Source organism: Podarcis muralis, chromosome 15 (assembly GCF_964188315.1).
Source record: "Podarcis muralis chromosome 15, rPodMur119.hap1.1, whole genome shotgun sequence".
NCBI lineage: Eukaryota > Metazoa > Chordata > Lepidosauria > Squamata > Lacertidae > Podarcis > Podarcis muralis.
The window spans coordinates 5,050,111-5,059,024 of NC_135669.1; positions in this window are offsets into that span (position 1 = coordinate 5,050,111).

Genomic DNA, 8,914 nt, shown 5'->3' on the forward strand with positions numbered 1-8,914 from the left:
TATACTATTTTTATTTGACTGGAGAACTGCATTGCAAACATCAGAAAAGTGCTGAAGTATTTCTATGTTTGGTTCATGGAAAGTAAGAATTAGAGGGGGACTTCCAGGGAGGAAATGACAGACTAGGATATCATCTGATGGCACTCCCATCTGCAGAGATAATTATATGGTGATTAATATAATCAAGATTACCAGAATTTCAACAACTGCTATCCTTCAAAATCTGATCAAGGGACCACTTGATAATGGTTTGCTCATACATCTTCATCATGATACCATTAGGTGGTGACTTGAGTGTGTTACTCACTGAACCAGATAGAAGTTCACAAAACTTAATAAGTCAGAATTGGTGCTTTATATTGAATTAGCATTCACACATTTTCAAGAGCAGAGTGGTCAAGAGTAGAGAAACCCAGAAGATACATTGATGGGTGGACTGGGCCTTTGATTCTCTCTTTCTTGGGGACTCACAATTCTCTTTCTTGGGGACTCACAATTTGCCATCCACAGAGCTTAGTCTAACCCTCTGGCTTTGGAATATTCTCTCAAACATGAACCTGGTTCCAGTTCACTTTAGCAGCTGTAGACTTTCTTCTTCTGTGAAGTCTCTGGGTAATGAGATCCTTGACTTAGGGAATGTAGTTCTTGTTTTGATGAGAGAGCATAGCTAAACTATGAAATTTGTTCCCACAAGCAGTGATGGTCACCAACTTGGATGACTTTATTTTTTTTTAAAAAAATATTTATTCAAAGTTTTAAACATTTATCACCCAACACATATAATCCCGTCCCCAGCAATACAATACAATAAACAAACAAAAAAGAAAAACACACCAAAAAAGAAAACATACAGAAACGGAAAAAATATAACATCAAATCCAAATTCATAATTTCATACTTTCTTCACTTTTTGGACTTCCTCACATCTTTCGTTCCTGCTTTCCAAATTTATAGAATTCTAAACAGCAAATTATCACCTTGTTTCAGTTCCTTATTTGTGTTTTTCCCATATTATGCCTCTAGATTTAAGTTTATTTTCCAAAAGCTTAAATACTTAATTAAACATAATATTAACCCCAAAAAAAAAAAAAAAATTTAACTTTTTCTCAGATTTCACCTATTTTCAAATTCTTAACAACTGACTTGCTGATGCCACATTTATTTCTACTCTTGCATCATCTTAACATTCATACAATTTACAATGTTTTTGTAAGTAGTCCTTGAATTTCTTCCAGTCCTCTTCCACTGCTTCTTCTCCCAGATCGCGGATTCTGCCAGTCATTTCAGCTAATTCCATGTAGTCTATCAGTTGCATCTGCCATTCTTCCAGCGTGGGCAAATCTTGAGTTTTCCAATGTTTAGCTATAAGTATCCTTGCTGCTGTTGTTGCATACATAAAAAATGTACAATCCTTCTTTAACACCCTCTGGCCGACAATGCCCAAAAGCAAGGCCTCTGGTTTCTTAGGAAAGGTATTCTTAAATACCTTTTTCAGCTCATTATATATCATTTCCCAGAAAGCCTTAACCTTAGGGCAAGTCCACCAGAGGTGAAAGAACGTTCCTTCAGTTTCTTTACATTTCCAACATTTGTTATCAGGCAAATGGTATATTTTTGCTAGCTTGACTGGGGTCATGTACCACCTGTATATCATTTTCATAATATTTTCTTTTAAGGCATTACATGCTGTGAACTTCACACCGGTGGTCCATAACTTTTCCCAGTCAGCAAACATAATATTATACCCAATGTCCTGTGCCCATTTTATCATAGCTGATTTGACCGTTTCATCTTGTGTATTCCATTTTAGCAGCAAGTTGTACATTTTTGAAAGAACCTTAGTTTTAGGTTCTAACAGTTCTGTTTCTAGCTTTGACTTTTCCACCTGGAATCCTATCTTTTTGTCCAAGTTAAAAACCTCTTTAATCTGAGTGTAGTGTAGCCAATCTCTCACTTTATCTTTTAGTTTTTCCAAACTCTGCAACTTCCAAGAATCTCCATCCTTTTCTAATATTTCCCAATATTTCGGCCATTTGGCCTCCATATTGAGTCTTTTCTGGGCCTTAGCTTCCATTGGTGACAGCCACCTTGGAGTCTTATTCTCTACTCTAGTAGGTCTTTGTATTTTATCCAGACATTGAACAGTGCTTTCCTAACAATATGGTTCTTGAAGGCCTTATGACTTTTAACCTTGTCATACCACAAATATGCATGCCATCCAAAAACATTATTAAAACCTTCCAAATCTAGGACATCAGTGTTTTCAAGAAGTAGCCAGTCTTTCAGCCAGCAAAACGCTGCTGCTTCGTAATACAACCTTAAGTCTGGCAGGGCAAACCCCCCTCTTTCTTTAGCATCAGTTAATATTTTAAACTTAATTCTGGGCTTTTTGCCCTGCCAGACAAATTTAGAAATGTCTCTCTGCCACCTCCTGAAACACTCCATTTTATCCATAATCTGTAGGGTCTGGAACAAAAACAGCATTTTTGGCAATACATTCATCTTTATAACAGCGATTCGACCCAACAAGGAAAGTTTCAGTCTGGACCAACCTTCTAGGTCCCTCTTAATTTCTGACCAGCATTTTTCATAGTTGTCTTTAAATAAACTCAAATTCTTAGCTGTAATGTTTACCCCTAGTCCAACTTGGATGACTTTAAAAGGAGATTAGACAAATTCAGAGAAGGTAAGGGCAATCAGTGTCTACCTCCACTGTTGGAAGCAGAAAGTCTCTGAATGCCAGTTGCTTGGAATCACAAGTGGATAAAATGCTCTTGCATCTGGTTGGCCACTATAAGGACAGAATGCTGGACTAGATAGGCCATTGTCCTGATCCAGAAGGCCTTTCTTATGAGAGTATTCAATTGTTTATATATTGTGAATTTGTGTTGTGTTTTTAAAATGTTGCTATTTGCCCCATGGTATTCTGAAAAAGGGCAGAATACTATTAATTTAAATAAATGATTTAAAACAAAACAAAACATGGGGGTAGGTCAGTGAGTGAGATCCAAATATGCAGAAATACATGTTCATTCATTGGAACCTGTTAGCTGAACAGTTCTTGGGAAACCTCATTTGCCCAAGTTTCTCACATGTGCATTCACCCATACTTTGTTCCAGACATTATATGCCAGTTGTACTGCCACACACAAAAATTAATTATGTGCTTCCTGAATTATTTCCTCAGGCATGGGAGGTCTCTTTCAAAATACATCCAGATATTTCCATTGAAAATAATTGCTGTTTTGCCACAATTGTGACTTGTAAGGCTTCTCAAATATTGGTACCTGTTACTTCCTCAGGAAGAGCTTTATTGCTTGCAAAATCCTGCTCACTTTCAAGATTCAGATGCTGTCTTCTAGAAGGGTAGAGACCACTGTGCCAGGAAGCAGGGAGCTGAGCTGACTCTCTTGTCCAGGAAATGTTTATGGGTTGTTTTTGTTCTAACAGCCAGTGGTTCTACATACTCTTCTAGCTAGAGTGTCTGGAAATGAACACAGGATGTCCCCATAGCACAAATTGTCATGAGTTGCTTCGTCACTCAGCCTTGAAATACTTTTGGAAACAGAAATAGAAGCCCATTTATACCACATGACTGCAAGGTGGAAGGGAAGCATACAGTTTTATGCTGTCTCAGTCGTTGAGATGTTAGCTTAGTGGTAGAGCATCTGCATTATGTATAGAAGGTTCCAGGTTCAATCCCTGGTATCTCCAAGTAGGAATTGTAATGTTAGCTGCCTGAAACCCTGAAGAACTTCTTTGTTGATGTAGACAATACTGAAGTAGATGGACCAATGGTGTGACTCAATGCAAGCCAAGTTCCTATGTTCCCAAGAGCCAGGGCACGTAAATACAGGCCAAAATAGATCAATGGCGCATTCATCCAAATGATTGATGTGCCTTCTGTTTCTTCTAAGTATGGCTGAGAATGAAATTAGCCACTTTCAATCCACTACACAGATATACAATCTGGATACGAGACTGTACATTTGCTGGAGCTTGACAAGTGAATTGCTGTGGCAGTCTTCACTGCCTTGACCAGCATTTTCTTCCACATCAGAGACAAAAACAAATGTATAGCTTGCTTTTTAAATTTAAAAAGTTGGCAAATATTCACAGGGCACTCGATGTGCTCTTCTATTTGGGTCAGAACCATACAATACACGGAGATAGGACGTTCTTCCAGAGCTCCATTAGTCAAAAGAATGTGCTCAGTTTTTGGATCCTCTTCCCTCAAGTATCTCGTCACATTTCCACCCACCTTAGGAAAGTTTCACACCAGAGGTATTTAGAAAATACTAGATTATTAGGCAATGGAAGTGGTAGCACATTTGATCTGCATGCAAGAGGTTTCGTGTTTGATCCCCAACATCTCCAGGTATGGCTGGACAGACTCCTGCCTGAAGCCCTGGAGAGCTTCTGTCAGTCAGAAGCTAGACGAACCTTGGTCTGACTAAGTACAAGGCAGCTTGCTATCTCCCATGTCTGTCCTTTATTATAACAGGTGTTACAGTAACAAAAGAATATTCCAGGAGATCAGACATGAGAAAAGGCCTTTATACAAATTTACTTCAAAACATGATGTTTACATAATAACAAGATATGCCCCGAGAGCATAGAACATATAGAAAAACCACATACAATAGATTTTTCAGAAGCTTACTGAAAATTCTAAGGAGCTTGTTGTTTCCTTAAAGGTATTACCCAATATTTCTGAGCTGTTACCATGGAGAAGAGGAGAAGCTAGGAGATTTCCTGACTATCAGGGAGTTCTCCTGTTAGGAGGGATCCAACCCTCAGGTGGTGGTTGTTTGTTGTTGATGTTTTAAAGAGATTTCCCAATTGCACAAATTCTCATCAGACAAATGCGTGCAAAGCAAGCTTTCCTCCTTGCTTACAATTAGGGGCATTTTCTCCATACAGATTAGTAATTCTTATCTGCTATGCAGTATCTGAGAGGACAATTCAGTGGCCTTTGCACTTATTTAAATCCCAACTTAGAAAATATTATTGCTGTCTCTCAAACCCCGGGCTTTTCCAGTTTGCACAAAGGTTGCCTGTTAAGCACAACTCAGCTGGTGGCTTAAACTGGCCCATTTTTCAAAAAATTATTGAACAATTTCAACAATCCATTTAATCAATTACAATATTTTCCCCTCCCCCCCACATCCCTCCACAACAGCGGCAAGAGTCTTGATTGCACAAGGATGGAAGAATGAGGAAATCCCAACAAAAGAACAATGGCAAGAAAAATTGATGAACTATGCAGAGTTGGCTAAATTGACATACAAATTGCAGGACAAGGACAACTGCAACTTTAAGAAAGAATGGGAGCTTTTTACAAATTATCTAAAAAGACAACAAAATGAACTGGACTCCTTGGCAGGTTTTGAATAAACACCCACACATTTATTAGGTGAACATATGATAGACAAAACAAAGATATGTACAATTTTATAATATGCAGAGAACGATATGTGTAAAGAAATCAGAGAGGGGAGCTGAGGGAAGTCTTTAGTGGGAGGGAAACAGGCCCATTTTAACCAGCAGCCAATAGGACCTGCTCTGAAGGCTTTCAGGACTGACTGCTGTCAGCTTGCAAAGGTAACAGGACAAGTCCTGACACCATGCTATTCTTCTTTGGGTGGTTGTAGGCTCAGAGGTGAGGGGCATATATACGGGCTAAAAAAGGAATGTGGGAGATTTTGCAGTCAAACACCACTGCATGATTGCTAGTTGGTATTTGAAGGGGTTAAGGACCACCGAGTTCTAACTGCCAGAGTAGGGTCAGTGAGCTCATGCCCCATCACCCCCAGTGAGGGAGGAAGTGATGTATTTCTTCTCTTCTCTTCCTTTCCTCATTCTCTTCTTCGTGATTTGAGCCATGGAGGGAGTATGTGCCTCACTGTAGCTCCCAGCTTCAGACATGTCTGAAGCTACATTGCTGTATACCTACTAAAGAATATTTTGCCTGCATTTTCTATTCTTGCAGCATAGGACAATGTGTGACTGAGACCTTAAATCCGTAAGTAAAGTATATATTTAATTTACTTCACTGTGCAGTCTATTCACTGCAAACAGGGCTAGGAGGAGGTCAGCTGCCACATGCAAGTGATGCACAATAAAAAAAAGTTTAATAGCCGATATTCTACACTTCACTAAACTGCTTAACAATGATATTTAAATTCTGCTATGGGCTTTCTCTTGTCCGAGAGTCTGTAAAACCCCACACTTTGAATATAGGCTCACAGCCATATTCCTTGTTCATGGGAATATAGAGGAGTAAATATAATTAATATATTCTCTTCCAGTTCCCATCAAAGAAAGCAGGACCACACACACCAGTTCCTGATTAAAAACATCCATGCACAGACCTTGGCTTGTGCTTGTCTTAGCCAGCAAAGAGCTTCGCGAACTCTAGCAGCTACATTTATCCTTTGAATGTTTTCCTGCTCAGCACTTCAGCCCTGGTTCTGATAAGTGATGATTTCGTTCTAGGATCAAAACAATTTCATGCTGTATTTTCATTCTTTCAGCCATAAAAAATAAATGCCAACAGTACCTTACTTGTTAATCAGCCAGTCTTCTTCTGAACTCATTTGTCATGTTCCTAATTTTTAAAGAAGATAGAGCTAGTCTTCTTCTGAGTGGAACTCCTTATTGGTCATTACTCTAAGTTTTGTGCCACAAGGATCTTTAGGCAAAGTTCGAATATTGTTTTATGACTCTGAAACTCTGACTTGACTAATAATGAAGTGAAAAGGCAGAGAGAGAAAAACCAATGGGACTGAATCAAATTTAAGATGAGAATAAATCAATATCATCTTTGCCTGCTACTTTCAACATTCTGCTACAGGAACAACGGTAAGGCAGACTCAATAGCAAGCTGTTCACAGCTAGAGACTTGCAAGATACAGGAAAGCACAAGACTGCATGATAAGAATTCTTAAGCAAGAGTTCAAAGGCCTCTGGGACAAAGATGAATGTTTTCCTCTAATCCATGATACTCTGATATGGCACTTTAGCACACATGCTATAATGGTGATGTTTGATTCCAACTTGAGTATGCAAAGATGGCAGAGACTGGGACAGTTAGCACGCTCAAACACCCTTCCACATATGGCCAGAACAGAACTTCAGAAACACCTGAACAGCCCTTATAATAGCATAATTGTGGAGGTTTCTGACCCTAGAAGGCATCTGAAGATTTAGTGAGCTTATACAGTTTGTGAAACAACACATTTTGGTTCATCATAACCTTCCTTAGGGCATAAGATTAAAATTGATGTGTCAAAGCAACATTTGGAATCAACCGAACTGTTTTAGGGAATTTTATTCTTTCAAGGACTATTACTTACTGCTGTTGGTAAAGCACTTATAGCTTGGGCTTCTTACAGATCAAAGAAAGCAATAGCTGCAAGTGGGTAACAGAAATGTCCATCAATTGGATGGCTGTTTTTCAGCAATCTACCCTTTTGTTTTTTTTCTGTGCCATCGCACCCTAATGCAAGGGTCAGCAAGCTTTTTCAGGAGGGGGCTGGTCCACTATCCCTCTGACCTTGTGGGGGGCCGGACTATATTTTGAAGAGGGAAAAAAATAACGAATTCCTATGCCCCACAAATAACCCTGAGATGCATTTTAAATAAAAGGGCACATTCTACTCATGTAAAAACATGCTGATTCCCAGACTGTTCACGGGCCAGATTTAGAAGGCGGTTGGGCCGGATCCAGCCCCTGGGCCTTAGTTTGCCTAAAGGTAAAGGGACCCCTGACCATTAGGTCCAGTTGTGACCGACTGGGGTTGCGGCGCTCATCTCGCTTTATTGGCCAAGGGAGCCGGCGTACAGCTTCCGGGTCATGTGGCCAGCATGACTGAGCCACTTCTGGTAAGCCAGAGCAGCGCACGGAAACGCCGTTTACCTTCCCGCCAGAGCAGTACCTATTTATCTACTTGCACTTTGACGTGCTTTCGAACTGCTAGGTTGGCAGGAGCAGGGACCGAGCAACGGGAGCTCACCCCGTCGCGGGGATTCAAACCGCCGACCTTCTGATCAGCAAGCCCTAGGCTCTGTGGTTTAACCCACAGCACCACCCGTGTCCATGCCCTAATGTGTATCAATGCATGAATTATGGGGAAAAGAATAAGCATACCCTTTACGAAATTCACATGCAATTTAGCTAAATCATACCCCCAAAACTTGAATAAAAGCCGTAGCTAAGACATCTATCACAAAAGCTGCTCTTCAGAAATCTGAGCAGTGGTGTATATACTTTGTAAAAAAATGAATAAATTATATATACAATTGGGGCGGTGGTGGTGGTGAGTTTGTACATGTCACTGTTACTACTTCCCTACTATTCCTATTAGTACTGCTGCCTCTACTTAGATTACCAGACTGGTGAAAAATATAATACCTGCATTCTTTTCTGTTCTTTCTGCTTCCGATAAGTTGCAGCTTCTTTTCAAACTTAAAATAAAAGAGGCTTTAAAAATAAGAAGCTAAGCACATTTCTTCTTTCACAGAGCACCTAGCCATATTAATCCATAGTTTATCATGATGCATCCACCACTGCTGTAATTATTGATGGCTGATTTCTTGAGATGTGCAATGCTGTGCCAGCTGGTTGCTTCTGAGAGTATTTGTAAACTGTTACTAATGGTGGAGTAGACTTCAATTAACATTTACATAGGAGAACAGACTTAAAGGAAATCCAGTTGTTCTCTGGCACTGTGAGCGGCTGGAAAACACCTTCAGAAACTTAAAAAGAAATTACACCTGTCCCTAAGTCTACCTCATACCTCCATATTTGTGTGTGTAGGTCCCCAAGCCATCCCTCAAAATAATTCACACATCACACATAATTTTAGTTTAAGGTTTTTGGCATAAAATTTTGGGTCACAACTTTATTAAA